The following is a 24508-nucleotide window of genomic DNA, read 5'->3' on the forward strand; positions in this document are numbered from 1 at the left end:
AAATGTCTTTAAGAGGAGAGGGCTAGAAATTATCCTCTAATTCCGCTTAGGGCCTGCGTCAGCTATCCTAGCTAGGGCCTACTCTAAGAGACAGCAATGTGTCCTCTCGGTTGGGCAGGTGATGGGGACGCAATCAGGTTTCCTTCAGGAATTACCTCTAGTCTACAAATATCCCACACAGGGGTCAGGGGGGGTGTGGGGTGAGTGGGAGTTCCCTTTAATTTGTATGATCCTGGCTGCAGGAGGGACACATTCACAGAACTCCATGAGGGCTCTGGATAGTTCCCTACCAGAAATGGCATTTTTGGTGCCACGTTGGAAAGGATCCATGACTTGTCTGTTCCGTGGGTTTCAAGTTCTGAACCAGTTGTAGGGCTCCTTAAGCCCCAGACTAATGTTCTGGGGACAGTGCATTCCTTCCACAAACATGGGGACGTCTATCCCCGGCCGTCTCTGGGGGGATCCCCCGGGTACCCGGCCCTCGGGCTGTCCCCCCACCCGACCGTCTCTGGGGGGGATCCCCCGGGTACCCGGCCCTCGGGCTGCCCCCCAACCCGGCCATCTCTGGGGGGGATCCCCTGGGTACCGGGCCCTCGGGCTGCCCCCCACCTGGCCGTCTCTGGGGGGATCCCCTGGGTGCTTGTCCGCGGGGATGCTCCCCCCGGTCGTCTCTGGGGGGATCCCCTGGGTACCCGGCCCTTGGGCCGCCCCCTGCACCCGGCCGTCTCTGGGGGGGTTCCCCTCGGTGCCCGACCCTCGGGCTGCCTCCCGCACCCGGCGGTCTCTGGGGGATTCCCCTGGGCACCCGGCCCTCGGGCCGCCCTCCACACCCGGCCGTCTCTGGGCGCCCCCCGCCCCGTGCCCGTCCGCGCGGATGCCCCCCGGCCGTGGCCCAAGCGCAAGCTCTGCCGCCCGCGTGCGCGCGTGGCCGTCACGGGAGCCTCCGCGCGGGCCGGGGGCGACACCACCCACTCCCGCGTCCCCCGTGCCGGGCCGAAGCCCTTCCTTTGGACTTTCCCGGGCGGCCCCGGTCGCCTCTGCACGTCGTTGTCTCCAGAAGCCGTCGAGTGGCTCCTGCAGAAAGTCGGTCCCGGGCCTGGGTCACGGCCGATAACGGAGCGCGGCCCAGGGCCGCCGGGAGCCCCTCTGCGGGGAGCCCCTCTGCGGGACCCAACCCGGGCAATTCATCGTCGGGGCCCCCATGGAATGAATGAATGAATGAATGAATGAATGAATGAATGAATGAATAAACAAAGCCTTCGTGCTTCCGAACGTGGCTGAGCGCCACAAAGGAGGGAAGGGGGGGCTCGCTCCGTGTCACCTGCGGCGTCAGGTGGGCCAGCGAACAGGTGAGCGGCCGCGCCTCCCCGACGGGCACGCGAGGCGCATCCCGCAGGCGGCAAGGGGCGGGCGGGGACAGCGACGCCGCGGGCGGCGGGGAGCTCAGCGTCCGATGCCCGCCCCCGCCGCCGCCCCCGGCCCCCGGGAGGGAGGACCTCAGGCCCGAGCCCACTCCGAGCGGCCGCCGCGGCCCGCAGCCCCGCGGCGCGGAGGGGACGAGCGCGCGGGCGGAGCTCGGCGACGCTTTCAGTTTCAAGTCTTCGCCCCCGGAGCCGGGGGCGGGGCCCGGGCCGCGCGGCGGCCAATGGGGAGGCTCGCTGCGCCCACGTGACGCGCGCCCCGCCGCTCACACGGGCTGCGGCCGAGTTCAATTCAGAACTGCGGCGAGTCCGGCTTCCCCGGGAGCCGGGGCCGCCCGGGCGCCGGGGGCCGAGTTCCGAGGGACTTTGCAAAAGAGGCGCTCGCCTCCCTCCCTGCGCGCCTCCTCCGGGAGCACGGGGATGCTTGCACCTGCGCCGCCGGGGACCGCCTGGCCAGAGCCGCTGCTCCGCCCCCGGGGACGGGGGGACCTGCGCCCAGGAGCGCTTGGAAATTGTGAGTATGCCTGGCTCTCCGTGGAGCGAGTGCCCGAGAGGGGGTGCACGTCCGAGGGGCATCAGGTCTCGCAAGCTCTGTGCAGGGCCCCCGTCGGAGGTGCGTCCGGCCAGGTAACGCGGCGGGCAGGCCAGCGCCGCGGGGACAATTGTTGCATGCTTTCTGTGTGTGTGTGTGTGTGTGTGTGTGTGCGCGTGTGTGTGTGTGTGTGCGCGTGTGTGCGTGTGCGTGCGAGGGGAGGAATTGGAGCCCGAAGAGCGAGGCGTTCCGGAGAGGAGCTGAGCTGCAGGGGGCTGCACCCCGGAACGTCGCCCCTGTTCGCCGCTTTGTTCATAGGAGAAAAAGGAAGGCGCACGCAGATGCACTTTTAGTTCACTTCTTTTCCTTCTTTATGTCGGGATCAGATCTGATGGGTTCCCCGAGAAAGAAAGAAAGAAAATAAATAAATAAATAAATAAATAAAAGGCAAACTTTGCAGACTCCACTGACAAGGGTGCCCTAGACTTCCCAGACATCTGACAGTTATTATAATTAGCTATGAAAGACTGCCGAGACACTGGGGGGGGGGGGGGCAAACAGCTCTTAAATTCTGAACAATGGCTTCAAGCCAGAGCTTTCTTTTTCTTTATGTTCTTTTTTCTTTCTTAAAAAAAAAAAAAAAAAAAACACCACTTTTTATTTCATGATGATGATAGAGGCTGAGCTGCTTTCTCGGCGTTGTAGCCCACAAAATGCGAAATAGAGTCCGGCCCAAGTGAAAGGTGACTGTGGAAAGTGGTCAGGGGAAAAGGCAGAAGGAAAAGACAAGCTGTCTGTATCAGGATCCAGCCTTCCATGGATAAAGATTTTTTTTTTTTTTTTTAAATTCCTAATAGGGTGGAGTGAGGATGTGGGGGTGGGGAGGAAGCATGCGGAAGCTTCTTTATAGAATGCTTGAAGAATAAAAGAATTTGGGATTTCTCCTTAGCAGAGGGCAAAAGATACACTTAGCATCTAACTTACATGCTTGGTAAGGTTTTTTTGATGGAGTTTCCAACGGAAGCGACCTGCAAAGCAGGGTTTGGTTGTTTTGTTGTGTTGTGTTGTGTATGTCTTTTTTTTTTTTTCTTTCTGATTTATAAAATAATTGGAAACAAATGGGGGAAGAATGATCCCTGCCTTCTCTTTACATTCAGCTAGAGCAATCTCGCAATGCATGACGCCTGTACTTCTAGAATCATCCAGATTCTTCAAAAGTTATAAGCCGAGTCTCCTAAGAAAATGAAAAGGCAAATCCAGTCGGTGCGATTGTGGCTTGATGAGGCTTTGGAACGACAAAGCCTCCCGCAAAAAGGAGAGTTTGCGCGAGAAAGCATTGCCCTCCTTATTTTTAGGAGAGAGTATCAACTCCCATCAATTATTGAAGGGAATTATTCCAAGGCTCCAGACATAACTAATTATGGCTTAAAGAGATCTGCCGGAGCCCAGCTCGTGTTCTAATTATAAAAGTCCAAGACGGTAGGATTCATTTTTTTTTTTTTATTAAAGAGGACTTGGACACACATTTTCGCATGATCTTTTTAAAATACGCTGTTGTTGGTTTTTTTTTTTTTTCCCTTCTTTTTTTCCCTCCCCCGTCTTTGTCTGGCCTCACGTTATCTACACCTCCCCCACCGCCGCCCACTGGGTGCCGAGACACCTGAAGGCTAGACATAATGATCAACAGAGCTCCAGCCTGTCTGGACTCCAGCCAGGTTTTTTTCCCCCCTCGACAATCAAGGAGCTTGCACGCAATGCACGCCGAGCCTCTGCCCCTGCTCCGTGCAGATCCGGGATGGAAGTCTTACACATACTGCGGAAAGATTAAAGACAACAATATCCCCTTTCTTTTACCCCAGACAGCCTCGATTTTTAACCCTTTCATTCCCCCCCCACCTCCCCCTGAAACCAAGACGTCTCAGCCTTTCAAAGGCAGGCAGGTCCCCGGGGACCCTGCAACTCCTGCATCGCATTATTACCGATCCGCATGCCTCATTTGGTGGAGAAATCTCATCCCGGCACCTCCATCGGGGGGTGGTGGGGGGGATGCTTGGGGAGTCACCGTGGGCTGAGGACACAAAACCCCGTGTCCTCGTGCGGGAAGGGCGTTTTTGAATGAGCTGAAGCTGTAGGAAATCTGGAGAAAGTCAAAGGTCTGCGGAAAGATTCTTGCAAGCCTTGCAGGAGGTTAGAGCATTTCTGATGATGCTGTTCTTTAAGCATCTCCCTCCCTCTCTCCCTCCCTCCCTCTCCCTCCCTCCCTCTCTGTCTCTCTCTTTCTCTATCTCACACACACACACACACACACACACATGCACATGCACGCACTCAAGAGACACATTCAGCCAGGCAATTATATCATTATATCACAGAGAAGCCCTGGTTTGCTGGTGATGTCATCACATATAAAATTTCGCCTTTGTGGGCGACGTTTTCAATCACCTAATCGCCAGTGTCTGTTGGGTGTGTGCCCATAGGAAGTTCACATGTTCGTGGGGTTAACCAACACCCACAGGGAAGGACTGTTTTATTTGCAGCTATGTCTCTCTTGAAGATGTGTTTATGGGGCAGTCTGGCATGTTTATCCAGGTATCTGTAGCCGGGCACAGTTTTCTGGGTCTGGGAAGCCTTACTCATAGGCTGGTCGAACATTTTTAGAGGTGGCCGCGTTTCAGTGATGTGGATAGGATGTGGAAATGGTGAACGTTTTTGCAGTCACTGGGATAAAAATGCTACGGTGCTGATAGGTGCTCTGACTCGGTGGAGCCTTACTTGCCATTTGCATTTTTGCAGACGTTAAATCGTTGCACTCTTAACTTGGTGGGTGAAGCAAGAATTGTCTACAGATGATTTAGAAGTGATGCTCCTTTCGTGTGCTCTGGGTTAGAGGATTATCGGGTTAAAATTTTGTGGGCTGGTGCAGTGTTTTCGTTTATCCTCAAGTTTATTTTATGGGGCTTCCACTAAACAGTTATCCGCCAAACAAGTGTATAGGTTTTTAATAATGTCTGTGTATTTAAATGTGCTGTTTTATTTTACTTAAGTCGAATGGAGCAAAGTTTAATGATTTTATGGAAACCTATGGCTATCTCTGAGACATAAATATGGAACAACTGTGTATACGTAATGTCCTGAATTACTAAGTTTTGATATGTAATTTAAGTTAATCCTCACTTCATATAGGACGGCCTGATATACACTTACCAGTTCCTATAATACCGAGTATTTGGAACATTATTTTTTTGAATTTTGGAATTTGCTCTTAGTACTTCTTCCTTGCATACTTAGAAAAGGATTAGTTTTGAAAGGATTTGCAAGACATATGTATACGAACAGCACTATTTATACACCAACATACAAATGAAGGAGATTAATTTTGCTGATGCATTGTACGATTGTTTTAAAACAAGAGGAAAAGTGTTCTGTTCTTTTTTGCTCTCATGTTACTTTTGTTGAGGAAAGTATATTGCTCAAAGAACAGACACATTTTGTACTTAGAAAAAACAAGCTGCACAAGTTAGGTGACATTCTGTGGGGTAAGACTCCAGTGTGTGAACTAATAAATAACTTTTTTGAGAAATTTTTGGGCCTGACTCCATAATTTTTACATAAGTAGTCCTTCCAGCATATAGTGGAGTTCTTGCCTGAGGATGAATTATATAATTGTTTTGTCAAATATAAAAAAAATGAACAAGCAGTTGGATTTAAATTTCACCTACTTTTCTAAAAACAAAACATGACATTGCCCACTGGGGATACAGGTTACTAAAAAGGCATCTTTCAAAGAAAAGAAGATAATGGACTTGATTGAAATAGTTGAACTACGTAACGCCAATTCAAGAACAAATGGGTTTTCAGAGCATAAAGGAGAAAGAACAATTTACTATAGTACAGTTTATTCTTCTTACACAATAGTAATGATTTATTTGAAATGGGCAGAACAAACATAGTAAATACACAAAAACAACCAATGACATCTTATGTCAGAGATATGTCAAGATTCTTGTGTTTCATATAGTAGAATATTCTGAATTGAGTTATTTATTTGAAGACTTTAGTGAAAACCCACCCTCTTGTGTAGCCTGTCTGTTGATACTATAATCATGTGTTTTCACACATGTGTGTGGATGGGATATATGCATATAAAATATATTTGAATATCGTTTTATGACCCCAAATAATTGTTGGTATGTTATTTATAACCAGAGGTTGGTTGGATTGTTTTTTGCTGCTCTTGGGTTAGAATATTAACGTATTTTAATACAATGACATTTGGATGGGGAGGTCAGCTAGCTCTGTCTGTGCTAGCAGAGGGACATACTCAGATCAATGGCCCAATGAACGTATTGATGATATAATTATTGCAAATGCCTCCTATCAAAACATATTTCAGTCACACCAAAAGATAGGACTCTAATGTGGCAAACAGTGTAAAATGGTATTAAAAAAAAACCAAAAACAACTGTTTCTTAACATCATGAGGATGATTTCTAAAAGTAGACTCACACTCATAATTTCTCTTCATGAAAAGACAGATTGGGTTTAAAAACAAAACAAAACGAAAAACCCAAACCTTAGTTTTTAGGCTTGAGACCTGAAATTATTTTGAGCAGATGCCGGAGCACTGCCCAGGGAATGCACAGGAATCTCAAGTCACAATGAGGAAAGAAGGAAAATTGGTGTGGTTGTGTCGTGCCTCCGACTTTATTCTTTTCAAGCCTACGTGCAGACAGCACTCAAAATTAATTTGAGTGAAAACTATCCAAGTTATTTCCACAATTTTCAAAAGGCCCACGGTCCTGTTGATCTCCCATTAAGGAGTAGTGTTCTAAGAGTGATTGAATGTTCCACGGCCTGAAACTCAAGTCAAGCTCAGTGAGGCGCTGGGGTCAAATGGGCTCATGAATCACAGATAGGAAATGAACTGTGTATTGCATATTTGGAGGTTGAAAAAGAAACATTTGGAATATTTTACCGTAAACAGATTTTGGGTTGATTTTTGGCACATCTTTTTAAACATCAAGCCTGCAGTTCAGCTGAAATAACTTTTTATATGTATAGCTAGGACCAGATGGCCACGTGCTCCTTTCTTATTTAGATGAGACTTTTCCTTTCAATAACATCTTTCTTCCTGACCTGCTTAAAAATTCCAGCGAATGAAATCAGCACAGGATTTTCAATTCTAATTGACCATGTGCAGAGGAAGGGGCAGTGGAGAAATCAGTGGAGGCATTGTAAGGCTCGCTGCCTCAGTTTTGTCTTTGTGTTTTCCCTTACCAGCCAATCTAAACTGATTGAAAACATTTAATTTTTATTAAAATTAATATAGCTGCAAGAGCAATCCTCGATGCAAATTATGTGAGTTGGCTCTTTGTGCCGTTTCATCGCAAGTAATCCAAAAAAAGTTATCCTGCACCTCCATCGTCTCTCAGCTAGCTGGTAATAAGCAAATGATTGGCTTAAAAAACATTAAAATATTGACATAATGTTTGAGTTAAGAAGAAGGAACGATGACATTAAATATATTTTGAACAAATCATCATTATTGGAACCTATATATATACTTTTAAACTTAACCTTGAGAATATCCACTATATAAAATCCTTGGTCTATTAATGTGTGTAGTCATTATATATATATATATATATATATATATATATATATATATATATAACATTTCTGGAGATTTCATTTGGACTTGGCTTGCTAGAAGATAGCAAGCATTGAAGACAACCTATATAGTTAGTGCCTCACTTAGCAATCACATATGCTGTGACAGTGGGCATGTGAGTTTTCAGGTTTGTTTCTTTTGGACAAGTTCTTGACTCAAATAATTTTCTTCATAGTTTATGTACTACTTCAAAGAGTCAAAATGTTTTCTTTTTAAAAAAAATTTGGTTTTAGAATGATAAAAGTGTTAGATGAAAACAAGTTATCCTTCCGCTCCTGACATTATTTTGACTAATAAAGATAGAAACGTGTACCAAAGGTGCGTATTTTTGAAATCTGTGATAGAGATAAGAAAAACATCTGAATTAAACATCAGTGCCATTGAAAAATACTGGCCTCACAGCAACGTTGTCTCTGATTTGGAATTCTTTGCTCGTTCTTCTCCAGGTAACCTTTTATCTCAGGCAAATCCACTAGTTGTCAAAAAGTGGCATGCCTCATCAAAAGCCACGCTAGTGCAGTTGTTTGAAAAACGCATCTTATGATTGATAAGATCAATTAGGGTTTCGTTGCGTCACAAAAATTGAAATGTGATTGCCCATGGGCTTCACACCTATGAAGGCATGCTCTAAGCCACCAACATAGAAAGTCAATTCTTAATGAACCTCATAAAACTTAAATTTCTGAGATTGGCATATGTATGCTTATATAGAATATTACCAAAATACCAAAAAAAATCTCATTATGTCATTAAGTATATGGGTTGATTACTATGTCTCATATTTGATGATTCTCCTTCTGATGCATGAATTATACAAATCTATTAGAAAAAAAATATATGTGGCAGGGATTTAGCCCGTGTTTTGTTCTATTACCCTGAATGCATAAAATATATTTAGAACCTTGAGACATCAAAATATAAACAGAAAACCTAGGCACGATACAAAGTCTAAAAATCATACATACTTTCGGCTCGGTTTTACTTTGCAAATAACATTCTAACTGACAGTGAATCTAGCCGTTTAATGAAGGAGCTAATGGATCACGGGATCTTGAGGAAAATAATCAAAATGATATTGGTGCTGTAATTTCGGATGGTCGAGGCTGAAATGTTCAAAACGGATAGGTATAAACAAGGGACCCAACTCTTGAGTCACTCCCACTTCTCCTCCTTCCATGTTGTTCTGAAAAATAGACAGGTCTTGATTCTGCAGGATCACAAATAATCACGAATACTGAATGAGTTTTAATATTTTTATTTCTATGGGGCCATGGCTGGGGTTTGCTCGTCTGCTCTCCCGCATACCCTAAGTCTTTAGATGAACAGCACAGGAGCGATTGTGACCAGTTTGGGGAGCTCTGCAGCTGTGGGAAATGTCTGCCCCTCACTATCCCCCCTTTCCTGTTGTGCAAGACTGTGATCATCAGTCGGAGGCCGAGATCCCTGAGAAACCCGGGCCCCCCTTTCACTCTCCGGGGACACCATTTGTATCTCTTTGCACGTTCCTTCCAAAGAATCTTTCCCCAGACTCCAGCACACAGCTGAGCATTTGAGGCTTTCTCACCCAGTTGGCTATGCTCTCAGCCATCCCAGCTTAGGTAAGACTTTGCCTCCCCCTTAATTATGCAGCTACGGTTCACACTCAGAGCTGAAAAAGTTCTTTTTTTTTTTTTTTTTACTTTTATATTTTTAAACTGTGAAGCGAGTGGAGCAAACAGGATATATGTGACATCAGAAGAATATATGTAGGGGGGACAGACGCAGACGTCTCTGGCATCCTGAAAATCTGCAGTGTTGTAAACAGAATAACAAGATTACCCTGAATTTGATTGGCCGGCTCTCGCTATCAGCGCCTGGGCCACAGGCCCACCGTGGGGTGCAAGGTTTCTCCCGAGTGATGCACTGGACGTGGACTCTTCATTCCCGCACTTCATACTTGATTGGGTATATTAACTGCAGGGAAATTTGCTGTTTTTAACTCCAAGGGCCTTACCTCTCCTGCAGCAAATGTTGAATAGAACAAAAAGTATTGAAAAGGGATTATATCCATAAGAAGAAGAGTGTGAACTGTACCAGAGAATCCTAAACGTGGCCACTATATCAAAAAGTTGATTCTAGTCGATTATAGTTTATCATGCATAGGGATTATCTAGAAATCTGTATGTAAATGTGGCCTCTGTGTGATGGGAATCAGGACCATACCAAAATTCCATTGCTTAGGAACATTTATAAAATAGACATAGTTCACTGATTTGTAGAGTCACCTGATTGCCCCGTTGCTCTTAGCCATCGCTGGGCTGTCTATGTTAAATGGGAGAAAATGAAACATTTGGCCACTGCTCTTCACAGAGTGCTTCCCCCCCCCCCACCCCCCCAGCCCTAGAAGGACATAAAGATTTAAGCTGACAACAGTGACCAGGAAGAAATTCATTCTTTGGTTAGTCCGAGGCCAGAAAAGGGTTAATTTTTTTCCAATCTCTGTGAAGAGGGGGGTGAAAAAAAGAAAAAAAGAAAAAACCCTGGAAGATAAAAACCAAACCAAAGCCTAAGCTGCTAGTGATTTGGTTGTATTTATGGATTATACTACATCTTGAAAAGAAGAAAATCAGAGCTGTAAGATGACGCTGCAGGGGTCGTCTGGACTTTTCACTGAGTCTAAAGTCTGTTTAGTCAATGCTTATTAAGGCCTGGATTTGACCTTTGCTCTCGTCACTCCTCCTGTTCCAGGTGCAACATTTTTGCAAGTGCTTTACCATTATTGGACACTATGTGCAAGCCTCAAATTGTGAATGAACACAGTGTGCTTAGCATAAAAAGCAAGCCAGCAGTTACGATGCCCACATTAAAAAAAAAAAAAAGAGGTTAAGAAGATTTGCAAACTTACATCCACTTTCTTTTATAATTAATAAACAGCGACAATAGGTGTTCTTCAAGATATAACTAAGGCGACTCTAGTGCAATTTGCATTTTAACCAGCTTGGTACATTTGCTGTTATGATGAATTTTTCTAAGAATATTTAAGGTAGTGATTTCTGTCTAAACAAGTTATCCTTGAAGTTAACATAGAAAATCACAGATAATGAATTTGTTTAATTTTTTACATGTACCCTCTTATGAAGCTCTTATGTTCTAGGTTTTGGTTTTGGGTTTTGTTTTTTTTTTTTCTTTTTCCTAGGGGATTAATTTTACTTCTAAAAAAGTACACTCACTAAGGGAAAAAAATACAAAATGCCCTACCATTTGATCCTGGAATACAGTAAAACTCATTTACTTCAACAATTCTATGAAATGTATTTCCATATTTACATAATGTTTGATAACTATGAGAGATAATCCACTGATACATATGCATTAATCGATATTTTGAATAAAATAGCCATGTTTATGCCTTTGAAATGTTAGCTAACATGCTCTCCATATCAAGTGGCTCAAAATTAATTACATAAACCAAAAAAGGGGAAAAGAAAGCTATTAGTATAGAATACATTAAAAGACTTAAAATTTTATCTTTCTGCTGAAAGTTTTGACAGTTCTCTAAATTACATAAATTTACTCATTTTAAATATATAGTTTTGAACTATGAAGAAAAGGAAATCTCTCACATACGAAGAAAGGTTTGAAAGTTTCACAAAAGAAGTCATGTATAAACTCATCTTTGTAAACTAGAATACAAAAAGTAGGAAAAATTCATTTTAAATTCAGAAATATTTCAGACTACACAGAAAGTATAATCAGTGTAAATACATTTTCATGTTTCTGCCACCAAGATCGACACTCTTTAGTATTTTTGTCTTCATTTACTCCAAGCTCTTAAGAAATAAGCTAGATCTAGTTGAAGACCCCAAACCCCTTTCTATTTTCTGATGTCCCTTTGGCTTTAGGAGTAATCACTATCTTTTACTTGCTAGATTGTCTTTCATATCTTCATTTTTAATCACCTAGTGATGTATCACAAACAATACAAAATGAATGAAATATCAAATACGAAGTTCCTGTATTCATTGCTTCTTTTTTTTTTTTTTTAATTTTTATTTATTTATGATAGTCACAGAGAGAGAGAGAGAGAGGCAGAGACACAGGCAGAGGGAGAAGCAGGCTCCATGCACCGGAAGCCCGACGTGGGATTCGATCCCGGGTCTCCAGGATCGTGCCCTGGGCCAAAGGCAGGCGCCAAACCGCTGTGCCACCCAGGGATCCCTGTTGCTTCTTAATTTAACTTTAACATTATTGAGAGATTTTTCAAGTGAACATATTCATTGGAAACCGTATTTATTCATTTCTAGTTAAAAAACCATAATGATGAATTAATATAAAGATTTAGGTTGTAAGATTTCTTTGCCCAACCACCACTAACTCCTTTGGTTGCAGAAATTGAGAAAATGTCTCCTGTCTCCCTTTTATTCACATTCTTTAGATTTTACTGTTTTCACGTTACATAAGGGATTGGTAATAGGACTAAAACTTTATATTTCAACCCAACAGTCATTGCTCTCATTGTATTGTTTTTTATAAAGGAGCAGATATTATAGGAGCTTCATGGATATTAGTTCTGATATTTTTACACTCATAATACCTCATACAGATGCTTATTTTAAAATATTCTAAAGAGCCACCGAGTTATGTTTGGTTTGATTTGATAAGAAAATGTCAGCAATATCATACTTAAAGAAATGAGCATTGACTTTAGGATTGTTTTTTGCCTCTTCATGTGGAGTCAGATTTCTTTTTAAAGAGGAGCAAATGCATTTCTGAAAAAAAGGTATTGAAACCGAGATCCTTATTTGAGCTCAGTATTGCTACGGATTTGCATAAGCTACGTGGTAAAGCATTGCCACATAGACGTCTCCTTGCTAATACCCCTCTGTGAGGGCATCCACAGGGGCATCAGAGTCCAAATCTGCATCAGAACCTTTACTGTTATGGGTTACCTTAAACATAATCTTCAGAGAGAAAACCTCAGAATTACATGAAGGTGGGTTTAAATTTATTCTTCCCTAGAGGTCCCTCACTAATTATTTGGGTAGCACTGTATCATGAGATACCTAAAGTCAATTTGAAACTTCAGTCAAGATCTTAATGCCTCCAGGGAAAAGATGCAACTAAAATACCTAGGTTAGAGACTTGAGCTCGCTCTCCAACAAAACTGTATTTTCAGCATTCATTTATGAGCTACCTTTATGTCAAGATTGGACAGTGGTAACCACTAGTAAATATGTACTCCACGTCATCCATAGGCTGACAGTTTAAAGATGACAATAAATGAGTATGTAAGACTCCACCTTTTTTTTCAGGTTCACATCAGAGTATGTTGTAGCCCTCAATAAATGAGGCCCCTGATCTTTTAGGATAGGTATTAATAATAATAATAATAATAATAATAATAATAATACAATAATTTTGACTGCACCTTTTTTACAAGAACAAATTGCTATACAACATATTTAAAATTTATCTTTTTTTTAACATTTTATTTATTTATTCATGAGAGACACGGAGAGAGAGGCAGAGACACAGGCAGAGGGAGAAGCAGGCTCCATGCAGAGAGCCTGATGCAGGACTCGATCCCAGGACCTCGGGATCATGACCTGAGCCAAAGGCAGATGCTCAGCCACTGAGCCACCCAGGGGTCCCTAAAATTTATCTCTTCTATAGTGTTTGTATACCAAACCATTTATTCAAAGGTGTCACCTTTCTACTATAAAATGAATTCAAGAGTATGGAAAACTGGTCTTTTCTTCTCTTACAACATGGCCAAAAAGAACTACAAACATATTTATGAAATATTTCTGGAACTTTCTTTTCTTTTTTCTCAGCTGCCCATCATCTTCTTTAGCCTTTAAGCTACCTATATCCTTTCCCTCCAGATCATTTCATAGTCAGCGTTGCTCATTGGGGTCTTTTTTGTTCTTGTTTCTCCAAAACTTTGGTCAATTCATTAATATCTCTCAGTAATTTTATGTCTGTTTCTCATTATAGTCACACAGCAAATAAGAAGAGCACTGGATAAGGAATAAGAAGATATGTTACTAAGTGACTGGGTGACTCTTTTGGGACCTCAATTTCCCTGTCAGTAGTTTAGGGAATTAAGGCTCCTGGATCTCGAAGGTCCCATGACATACCTCTGCATGATTAGCTAAAATTGAGACTATTAACAGATTAATGAATTCTGTGCTTTCAAAATAATCTCAATATGTTACACAGGTGCCACGTGGTCCAGCCTATTGGAAATAGAGTAATAGTTCTACTTTTTTCAAGACTATTCCTTTCAAATGTCTAATTTTCACTTGTTAAATCCCTTCGTATATAAACTTTGATTCCTATATGTACCTTCTGAAGCATATTCTTCACCTGAGTCTGCTGATTTTCTGCATGAAATAGCATTTGTAAAACCAGATAGTTTGGGGAGACCTTAGATAATTCAGACAATGCATTTTACTGATGAAGCAAGTCAGGTCAAGAAACGATATGGTCACTTCTTCACAAAGACTTTGTGTGTGTGTGTGGGGGGGGGTGGGTGGGTGGATATTCTTTGCAAACGTTGTAATAATCTGGAACCACTGGGTTGGGTAACACAAGAAGGACTTCATTAGATCTTAACTGCTATTATTGCAATCCTATGATATGATGTGGGGGTTTCCCAGATGCTGATCTGGGCATTCATACTAAGAGTCACAAAATAGACCTCTTCAAGGTATCACCAAAGTTATACTTCAAGTTCACACTACCTCTATTTTTATTATAGGGAAGTTAATCATTGAAAGACTGTTGAGGAACTCTGACAACATTTTTACCCTGAATTTTAGCAATGCAAATTTACTCAGATTTCTTGTTTATGAACAATTTAGGAAAGTTATAAATTCTCTTGCTAATTCAGACAGACCATGCTTTAGGTGTAAATTAGTTTATAATTGTGGTATATGGTATATAGAACTTCCACAGGGAATAAGTGTGAGGAGTTGAATTTTCAGTTTCAAATGTCAGCAGCAGGGCTCATACTAAATAAAAGGTCCAAAACTCGGGAGTGCAGCACGAGTGGTGGGAGTCCATGGAGGAAAACGTCATGCCAAGTGAGTTAAATAATAAATGTGAAATGAATTATATAAAAAAAACTGGAAATATAAAGAGTTATAACTACTGAGATCTTTGTCTACTAGAGTCTATACAAGAGATTTAATTTATCTTTTCAGGGAAGTGTGATCAACAGTTTAACAAGTATTCAGATTATGTCATAAATCAGACAATTGGAAACTGATTTCTTAAGCCTGTTGTCCACCAAAATTATCTCTGCCTCCAGGATATGGTGGAAACACAGAATAGATCCAAATTAAACTGCCTTTGTAGTTATCCACAGCATAAAAAATCAAGTGTCATAAAATTATGTATAATATGAAATTGTGGGGAAAGGTCTGTGATTTTCTTTAGCCCTCTTTTTTTTTTAAAGTCACTTTATTCAAATAATCATATAACCTAATCTTTAGAAAGGGAGAATGAAGGAGGAAAATAAAAGTATCATATTACATCTAGAAAGTATTTTCTTAGCTGAAAATGTGAATTATTTAATGAAAATCACGTAGACTTGCAGAAATAATTGCTTAGATCAGATTTGAATTTTGTCTGTCGTTCTGTAAAGCTGTGCTACATTGTACCATGTGCACCTATTAACAGACAATACATTATTAACGGTCACATTTGAACTTGGTAGGGAATACTTTAATTCCATGATTGCTGACAATGCTAAGTTGAATTTATGCATCTGAATTTCCATTATAACCTTTGTTTTTGTTTTTGTTTTTTGTTTTTTTTTTTTGAAGTGAGATGCTAAACCAAAGGAAGTTGTGATCTAGGAAATATCAGTGCCTAAATGATAGGCATAAAATGGAACATAACATTTTTCATGGCCACGGTGTGGATTTCTTTTCTTTGAATTTAGGGTGTTTATTTATTAGAGTCAAACTTCAGAGTTCATGACTTTGATTATCCAGTTTATGAAATGATATTAACTTTCAGTCAGAAAAGGTCCTTAGAGGTTACTAGTAGACAAAGAAACTGAGCCCTGAAAAGAGGAGTGAGTGAGTAATAATCAAAATTCATGGAGTGACTTATCCAGCATAAGATAGAATTCTTTCCATTTCTCAGGTGTCTCTCTAAAAATGACTGGATAAAAGAAAACACAGAGATGAAAGCACAACATTTCCATTTGCTTAATAACATTAGTTCTGATAAAAGACCTGCTACAGATAAAGCTGAGTCAATTTGTTTTAATAAGAAGCCTCAGACCTCCTCCAGAAGCACTTAACCCCTTTGTTTTCAGCTTCTCATTTGTGAACAGTCTAACACACCCCCTTAGACATCCCATGACGCTAGGGATGCGTAGTAAGTGCTTACTGCCACTAAACCATGGCGCTACGTACAGTACATCTAATTCTCGTTAAAATGTCTATGATGCTAAATAAAAAAAAAAAAAAAAAAAAAAAAAAAGGGATCCCTGGGTGGCACAGCGGTTTAGCGCCTGTCTTTGGCCCAGGGCGCGATCCTGGAGACCCGGGATCGAATCCCACATCGGGCTCCCGGTGCATGGAGCCTGCTTCTCCTTCTGCCTATGTCTCTGCCTCTCTCTCTCTCTCTGTGTGACTATCATAAATAAAAAAAAAAAAAAAAAAAAAAAAAATGTCTATGATGCAAGTCCTATTATTATTCTTTTTGTGGAAATGAAGAAATTTAGCACTAGGATGGCTCCACAGTAAGTCCCAGTTGCCCCAATGCCTGTATAGTGGACTAGCATTTGAACCCAAAGACCAGACACTTCCCCTGTGCATCTAACTGCTTTTCTTCATGACTTTTCTTATATTATTGTTCTAAAATCTGGGATAATAGGTGGGAGGGGAACATCAGTGTAATAAAGCATTTTATAAATGCAAGATGGTATTAATTCTAGGAAGAATGCCTGTCTGATCTCACATTATCATGGGTAATCAATTCTTAGATGTGCAGGTCAAATCTCTAATGAGTTCCATTACAAGGAAGATTGAGACAGAACATATATAAGCACCATGGAAAAGCCCATTTATTTTACTTATTTATTTAAAATTCCTATATACCCAGTTCTCTTGAAAGTCACCATGATAACGTTTGACCTGTGTGGATAACACATCTTTTATTGTCACACCGATTATATTTGTTTTATGAAATCAATTTGTTCTCGTATTTCCCTATGGGCCATCAGTTTCCTGTTTTTGTCTCCTTTACCTAATCAACAGATTACATTCTGCTGTTCCATCTAAATAGCAGTAACGCTGCAAAAGAAGGACGTATCGGTATTGATTGCAAATTTTTAAAAATTAATCTCCTAGCATTTTAGTAAATGCACTGAACTCGGCTTTAAGACAATTTACAGTAGCACAGAAGTCAGCCTGCAGTGGCCTCCATCCAAATGAATGCAGCCACCAATGATCCTTACGAAACTACGAAATTACACCCACGGACAATGCTATCAAATTGTTACAATGTGGCCATTTCGTAATCAATCTAAAATGTTTACTGCATGTTAGCTCTAGGGAAGATATTGGACATCAGCACAGTTAATGTTCTCATGGTTTAAAAAAGGAAATCTGTAAACAATCTTAATCTTGGATCAGGGTTAATGGAGTCTGTCAAGAAATAAAAATATGTACTTAGAAATTCTAAAATCTCACACCTCTCAATTTTTTTCTGGCATTTTCTAGAATTTTTATAAACAACTAAAATTCGGTTTAGTTGGAGGCTTGGTTGGACTCACAAGACTTTCTTTCTCGTGATTTTTTACGTGTTATTCAACTGGATGTTTCTAGATGTGAAACTCTGAGTCAAATCAACTTCTCTCTTGGAGAAGAAATGTCAGTCACTGCCCGAAAATTTTCTTGGTGCTTCTCAGCTTTCTACCAAAAAAAAAAAGTTCTTGATTTCATGGCAGGTAGTGAAACTCATTACAGAAACTCATTCATTCCACAAACAACAGTAGAGCATTTTAAAAATATACTACATCTGAAAGAGTTTTTACTATATGTATCTTTCGTTGACTTGAAAATATCTTTGAAGGTATTCACTATTTTAAAACATGTATCTAGTGTATTTATGTGCAATCTCAGCCTACTGTTGTAAAACTTGTTTAAGGTCAACTGCAACATAATAGCAAGAGACTGGAAGCTGGTTTGGCAGTTTCCTGTCTGCAATATTGCTCTAAATTCTGAGAAATTCTACAATAAATTAAAAATTGTCTTCCATGTTCAGTGTCCTGAAAAAGTTCCATTATTTATCTCTGAAAAGTAACTACTCCCAATCAGTCTTCCAAGTGTTACTGAATAGTTATTGCAAAAAGCATTTCAAAAAAAAACAAAAACAAAAACAAAAAGCATTTCAAAAACTCTTAATAGAAAGTTTTATATTTAAGGACTTGCTCATTGTTTGCATCCAGTTTTCTCTTAAACCTTCATATTCATAAGTGATTTTCAAATCATTCAATAAAACATTTGTGTATTATCATGCATTTATTACCATATACATAAAGAGTAAAGTTAAACTCACATGGTGTCCCTGAAGAGTGGAGAGCAAAAGAGATGTTGACCAAATTGCCTAGATTCTGGTTACAGGGAAAGAGGCTGGATCCCTGTGCTACTTTAACTCAAAGCTTATTAATGGAGCTCTCGTTTATTCTAAATACTGGGCTACATAGGAAGACATCAAAAGCATGCGAAAAACAACTTATTCTCCATCCTCAAAGAGTTCATAATGAAGTTGATTCAAAATAAAATAAAAATACTCAAAGTAATTAACTATAAGCTGATTAAAAGACAACTCTTTATACATGGTTGTAGAAACATTTATGATAAAAATCTTAAATTTGAAATGTCTGGGTGGCTGAAGGGTTGAGCCTCTGCCTTTGGCTCAGGTTGGGATCCTGGAGTCCCAGGATCGAGTCCCATATTGGACTTCCCACAGGGAGCCTGCTTCTCCCTCTGCCTATGTCTCTGTCTCTCTGTGGCGCTCATGAATAAATAAATAAAATCTTCAAAAAAAAATCTTAAATTTGAGGATAGGAACCTCCTAAGTATGCACAATCCAAAATGAGCAGAAATTTCAAGGAATTACATTTTCAAAATCATCCTAATTTCAATAATTTTCACATAATTGAGCCTCATAATAAAGATCAGAAGAAATATCATAAGCTCAGAATTATAAAAACAAACATTGGATTATGTAAGGTATAATTTTGTGATAAAGTCTGTTCTTTGATTCCTACAATATCTGAAAATGGGAATTTAAGGATTAATCAAACGTATCGGTTCATTTTTCAGAAAAAAATGGATCTGTATTAATGTTTCTTGTTTCATGTAATTTGTGGGAGTATTTTTAATCAGATAATTGCTGCTTGTTTCGATCCTGAATAAAAAAGTGCTGTCAAGTCATTATTAATTGACTATAATCACACTCTCCCCTCTTCTGAGAGCAGGTACATGAAAGGATGATACCTTGCAGTGTGACCAAACAAGTAGCTTCTGCTGTAGGACATTTTTATTTTATTTTTCCAATAAATCTACAGGCGTTTGAAAGAACTCAGATACATTTCAAATAAACCTTGGGATTATTCAAGTTCATTCATGTCATTCTCTATGTTCCAGGGTTCATATTCATCAAACCAGTGGTAGTATTGAGAATGTATATGGCACGGCATTAGCACAGTTAGCAATAAACATTGACCACACGTGCCAAGTCCATTCAGTCTTACCTGTCACTGCTTCAAGAATCTTCAAAATTAAAACTGCCCTACTCCTGGGGCTTAAAAGTGTGACACTTATCTTTTCAGCAGACCTGGAATCCCATCCCCCCCAAAAAAAAGTAGTGGTCTCAAAATAACTTCAGAGCAGTGGGATTGATAGAATAACATGGTGCTTGAGGAGTTAGACAGATGGAAACGAAATACTCCCATCAAACTACTTACTTTCTGGATTAATTTGGACTCTCCTAGCAAGAGTAGCTCATGGGATCATTGATTGTAGAGCCATTGGTCCATGCAATTGACAGGTGAGTTCTTGCCACTCATCACCTCAAAACTTGGGCTTAGATTTCTCAGATCCTTTATCTTATCAGTGAATCCTCATACTAATTCTATCCCATTCATCAGTATCGCCACAACCATCTTTCTACTCCTTTCTCTTTATTTTTTTTTTATTTTTTTTATTTTTTTAAATCTTTATTTTATTTTTATTTATTTATGATAGTCACAGAGAGAGAGAGGCACAGAGACACAGGCAGAGGGAGAAGCAGGCTCCATGCACCGGGAGCCCAATGTGGGATTCGATCCCGGATCTCCAGGATCGTGCCCTGGGCCAAAGGCAGGCACCAAACCGCTGCGCCACCCAGGGATCCCCTCCTTTCTCTTTAGAGGACAAATGAGAAGGAGCTTATTTTGACTTTGACTCTCCCGTAATTCACCTTAAGGATATTTGAGCTAGAAGACAGAATCATACTTTCTAGAAATTGCCATGTCAACATCAGGGATTTTGATTCACTCTGGAGATGGACTTGGAGGGATATATGTCCAGTGGAACTGCTAAAGAGATTCTAAGTTGATTTGCGAGACAACATAGAATAGTTTCATGAAGAAAACACAATTCAAGGAGTTAGCAAGGGAGCACATGGTGAAGCCTGAGTGGAGATGATGGGGTGTTGCGACCAAGGAATCAAGTCGAAGCTCGTGAGGCATTCGGACACAGCAGCCACACTTCTGGTTTAGGGCATAGCGACTCTGGTGTGCAGGGCTACTTCCAAAGAGAGTTCAAGTGTCCTGAACGGTAGCCCCTGGCATTCTGTTCTCATCTCTTCTTCTTGTGGCAGTGACACTCCAGTGTCGAGTTCCCAGCCGCTGTGATGACAGCACCATGGTGTTCCCCCAGGAGTGTCCTCTCTTCCTGCTAACTCAGTTCATTGTCTCAGTGAACCTGTCAGGATGGATTTTGTTCTTTTTTTTTAAAAAAGAAGATTTTATGTATTTATTCCTGAGAGACACACAGAGAGAGAGGCAGAAATACAGACAGAGGGAGAAGCAGGCTCCACGCAGGGAGCCCGATGTGGGACTTGATCCCAGGAGCCCCCTGAATATTGTCCTTTATCAGCCACCTCTGATGTGTTGACTGCAACATACATAGAGTCTCAAATTATGTCCTTTAGGATAGGACTGTATCTGTTTGCCGCCCCCCCCCCCCCCCCCGCCCCGGACAGCCAGTTTCAAGAGCTTTGACTACTTTGTCATAGCTTTTATATGGGTAAACATTATGATGCTGGAGTAGCATCCTACCTCTCTTGAAACCTCTATGGTTCCAATTGCTAAGAAAGAACTGAGAAGGGAGATTTTTACTTAGGCTCTTAGTTTTAATAGGTTTTCTTATTGGAGAGCAATGACACTTCTAAATGAATGGGAGCACCCAAGGAAAGAATAAAGAAATCATGATGTAGTAACAGGGCAGTCATCAACCTCTCTCTCGGCTCCTTGTGTGTCTAAACGTCATAAAGAATTAAAAGGTTTGTTATGGCAGTGCATGTCAGTTCCACAAAATAGCACAAGCTGTGGTAAAACATTAAAAAAAGAAAATCATGAAAGCTATTTGCTTTGTTTTGGGTCAAATTTACTCTCATGGAGCAAAGGAAGCTGTAATACAGGTGTTTGCCATCAAAAGTCTTCATCTGTATTCATTTGATTTATCCTAATTTAAGGACAGATTATCATTTCATTTCAGAGAAAATGAAGCGTCAGGACAACTAATTGAAGAAACTGAGTTAGTTTTTTTTTTTTTTTACCAGAAAAACACAAAATCTGTCAAATCGGGCCCTATTACGCACACAGTTCTGAGTCATAATTACAGAAAATAAAGAGGTTATCGTAATGACAGTATGAAGTATAGGTAAATATATGTTGGTGATGCTTCATCTTCATGCAGTAGACAAGGGTTTGTTTCAAACAATGCTCACATCGTCTGGATTCTCGAGGCACTCAAGGTATAGCACCCTTCTTCCCTGCTCAAGTCCTGAAATAAAAAGAAGACAGATGGAGACAGGCTATCACCTTTATTACTGCTGGAGCTAATCATCTTGAAAAAGTATGGCCTTACACCTTTGAACATGGGGGCTGAAGATGAGGGTATGGAGAAGGTCGTCCAAGAGCAGACACATTCTGCGGGCAGACCAGCCCTTCAGGGAGAGAAACTGAGAAAATAAAAGAGAGAAACACACACACACACCACACACGCACACACACACAAGGAGAGATGGGTATATGCTGGCTCACATTCACAGTTTCTCCTGCCACACTTTCCAATTAATGCCTGTCTGGAGGTGAGCGAAGAAGAATGAAGAGTATTCTTTCTGCTAGTGTGTTAGTGGAGTCAGGAGCAAGAGGAGGAACCTTTCCCCATGAAGATATGCCCACAAGAAATAAAAGGCAAAAAAAAATTTTAAAAAAAAGAAATAAAAGGTGGTGGACTATACAGTAGAGAAAAGAGTAAAATACAGCTTTGGAATTTAAAAAAAAAAACAACCATATTTGATTCTTGACCTAAATTAATCATCTTAAAGACAGCGAACAGATAACCAACACCTATGATAAGAAGGAGACAGTTCTAAACAGAGAAGCATCAGGACCAAAGGTTGAAGTGTTTGCCAGAAGTTTCCATTTAGAGCCATGGGTAAAGAATCCCCTGGAGGTTTGCACCACAGGCAAATTCCTTTTACTCCCCCCGCCCCCCCCCCCCCAGGGCTGAGATGTAGGATTCCAAACTGTAAGGAGTAAAGCAGATTGATCCCTCACCCAAGCCGGCCCCCAGAAAATTGCTTCTCAACTTCTCCCCACCCTTCCACCAACCATCCAGCTCTGGTTTCACCGTCAAATTGAACATGTCCTTTTCAATAAACGATTCCATTCAGGGTTCCTAAAACCACCTCGCTGTCTTGATGCTTAAAATAACAGGGCCTGGCAAATATCTACAAAAAATATATATTTTGTCATGTGAGAAACTTTGTTATCTGAGATTCATATTTGATAAAAATTCTTCCACAAATACTTAGCAATTGTAATCATAGGAAGAAAACCTCTCTAGCCAAGTCTTTTCACTATGTACTATTAATTAATTACTCATTGCAGGCATCGGAAACAGTTTGGCTCAAGATGTTGGTGGAGGTGCGGGATTCTCTCTTATTCCCCCCCCCCCCGCCCTTGCCTTCTATTCTCAGCCCTTCCACTGATCCCAGCCCTTTGCCTCCTGGGGCAGCGAACAGCAGGACGTGGCTTAGCAGAAATAACCTTCAAAGTTGCTGCTTTTCAGCACAGACATTGTAGAGATGTAATAGTGACTACTGGGATAGCCAGTCCTGCGTGTTGGAATAATTCTAGTACAAAGGTGAAGCCAATGCATCCAACAGATCTCTACTGACCTAGTTCTAAAATAATTCTAAGAGGGAAGTGTGTGACACGATTTGACGAGGAATTATACAGCGAAACCTACCTGGAGAGGCTGATTGGTATTCAGATAGCCATCTTTAAGACATCCATCCTTCCTATACCAGCCAGGGCTCTCCATAAAAATAGAACCAATATAGTATGCATGTATGTGAATGGTGTGTGTGTGTGTGTGTGTGTGTGTAGATAGAAAAAAAGAGAAAGATTGATTTTAAGGAATTGCTCATGCAACTGAGGAGGCTGACAAGTCCAAACTCTGGAATGTAGGCCAGCAGGCCGGACGGAGACCCCGGGAAGAGTTGCAGTTTGCATCTGAAGGCAGTTGGCTACAGAATTCCCACTAAACACCTTGGGTTCACAGAGGCATTGACTCACTCTACACATTGGGGGTACTTTCTTCTGGAAATCCCATGTAGCTCATTCATAATAAACACGTGGTTCCTTCCCATAGCCATGAAGCGCTTGCTACGCATCAGGTAATCAGGGGTCATTGGGTCGTTCGAGGATTACCAACAGAGTATGGCAGGCTCAGATTTGCATTTTAGAAGGCTAACTCGGGCGTCAGTTCAGATGAGGTGACGCTGTATTTGCCAAAAGTTAAATAATGAGCCAAGCATGAACTATCACGTGTGTTTTTCCCAGACGGGTTCACTCTCTAAACACAATACTAAAGCATGCAACCATTTATTTTCCTCTTTATTTTTGTGCCCATTTCCACATTTGGAGCTCACGCTTAAGTCAGTGTAGGTAGTTTCAGGCTAAATATAATTTTATTCTTGAAAGTGTAAAAAGCAAATGCAGCCCCCATACGGAAGGACTCTAGGTTGTCAATCATTTTTTTTTTTTTTTTTTTTTTTTTTTTAGGTTGTCAATCCTAAGAGCGTGTGCCTGGTCACCAATGGGCTGATGGTGTTGAGGGCCTCCCAGTGTCCATGCAACTTCTCTCCCTTGCTCAATATCCACTTTGCACAGGAACATTGACATTTTTCATTTGAAAATGTTTCTATATAAAGTGTAAGATGCTTTCAGATGTGGAAAATGCACAGTGCTGACATTCTAACTGAAAGCAATATTCCCTTCCCTGCCACATATTTGCTTGTAATGCAATGGATCAGGAAAGCTATAGTGAAATTATAAATTGCACATGGAAGATAAAATGTTGACTCTCACGAGAAATACAAAAATGGAAGAACAGTATTACCCTAAGGTTTCTCAGCAAGTTTGCCATGTTTATATTCAGTACTTACACAAAACATGAAAACCGTCTCAACGTGCATATATAGGCATGCATCATGCCACACAAGCAAAGATCTGATCATATTAACACACTTATGATGTAACCTAATGTATGTGACACATTTCCTAATTACACTGCCTATAAAGAATGGTTTAAAAGTTTA

The 24508-nt window shown here is 41.0% G+C and overlaps 1 long non-coding RNA gene across 6 annotated transcripts in view; it reads left to right on the plus strand.

Annotated features, from left to right (window-relative positions):
* The first annotated feature begins 1688 nt into the window (after positions 1–1688).
* Positions 1689–24508, plus strand: part of LOC112648270 (uncharacterized) — a 77176-nt gene continuing 54356 nt past the window's right edge. For all 6 annotated transcript variants that reach the window (XR_007411756.1, XR_007411755.1, XR_007411754.1 and 3 more), the window contains exon 1: positions 1689–1935. This is a non-coding gene — a long non-coding RNA (uncharacterized LOC112648270). The remainder of the gene's footprint in view (positions 1936–24508) is intronic.

Source organism: Canis lupus, chromosome 7, assembly GCF_003254725.2.
Source record: "Canis lupus dingo isolate Sandy chromosome 7, ASM325472v2, whole genome shotgun sequence".
Classification (NCBI taxonomy): domain Eukaryota; kingdom Metazoa; phylum Chordata; class Mammalia; order Carnivora; family Canidae; genus Canis; species Canis lupus.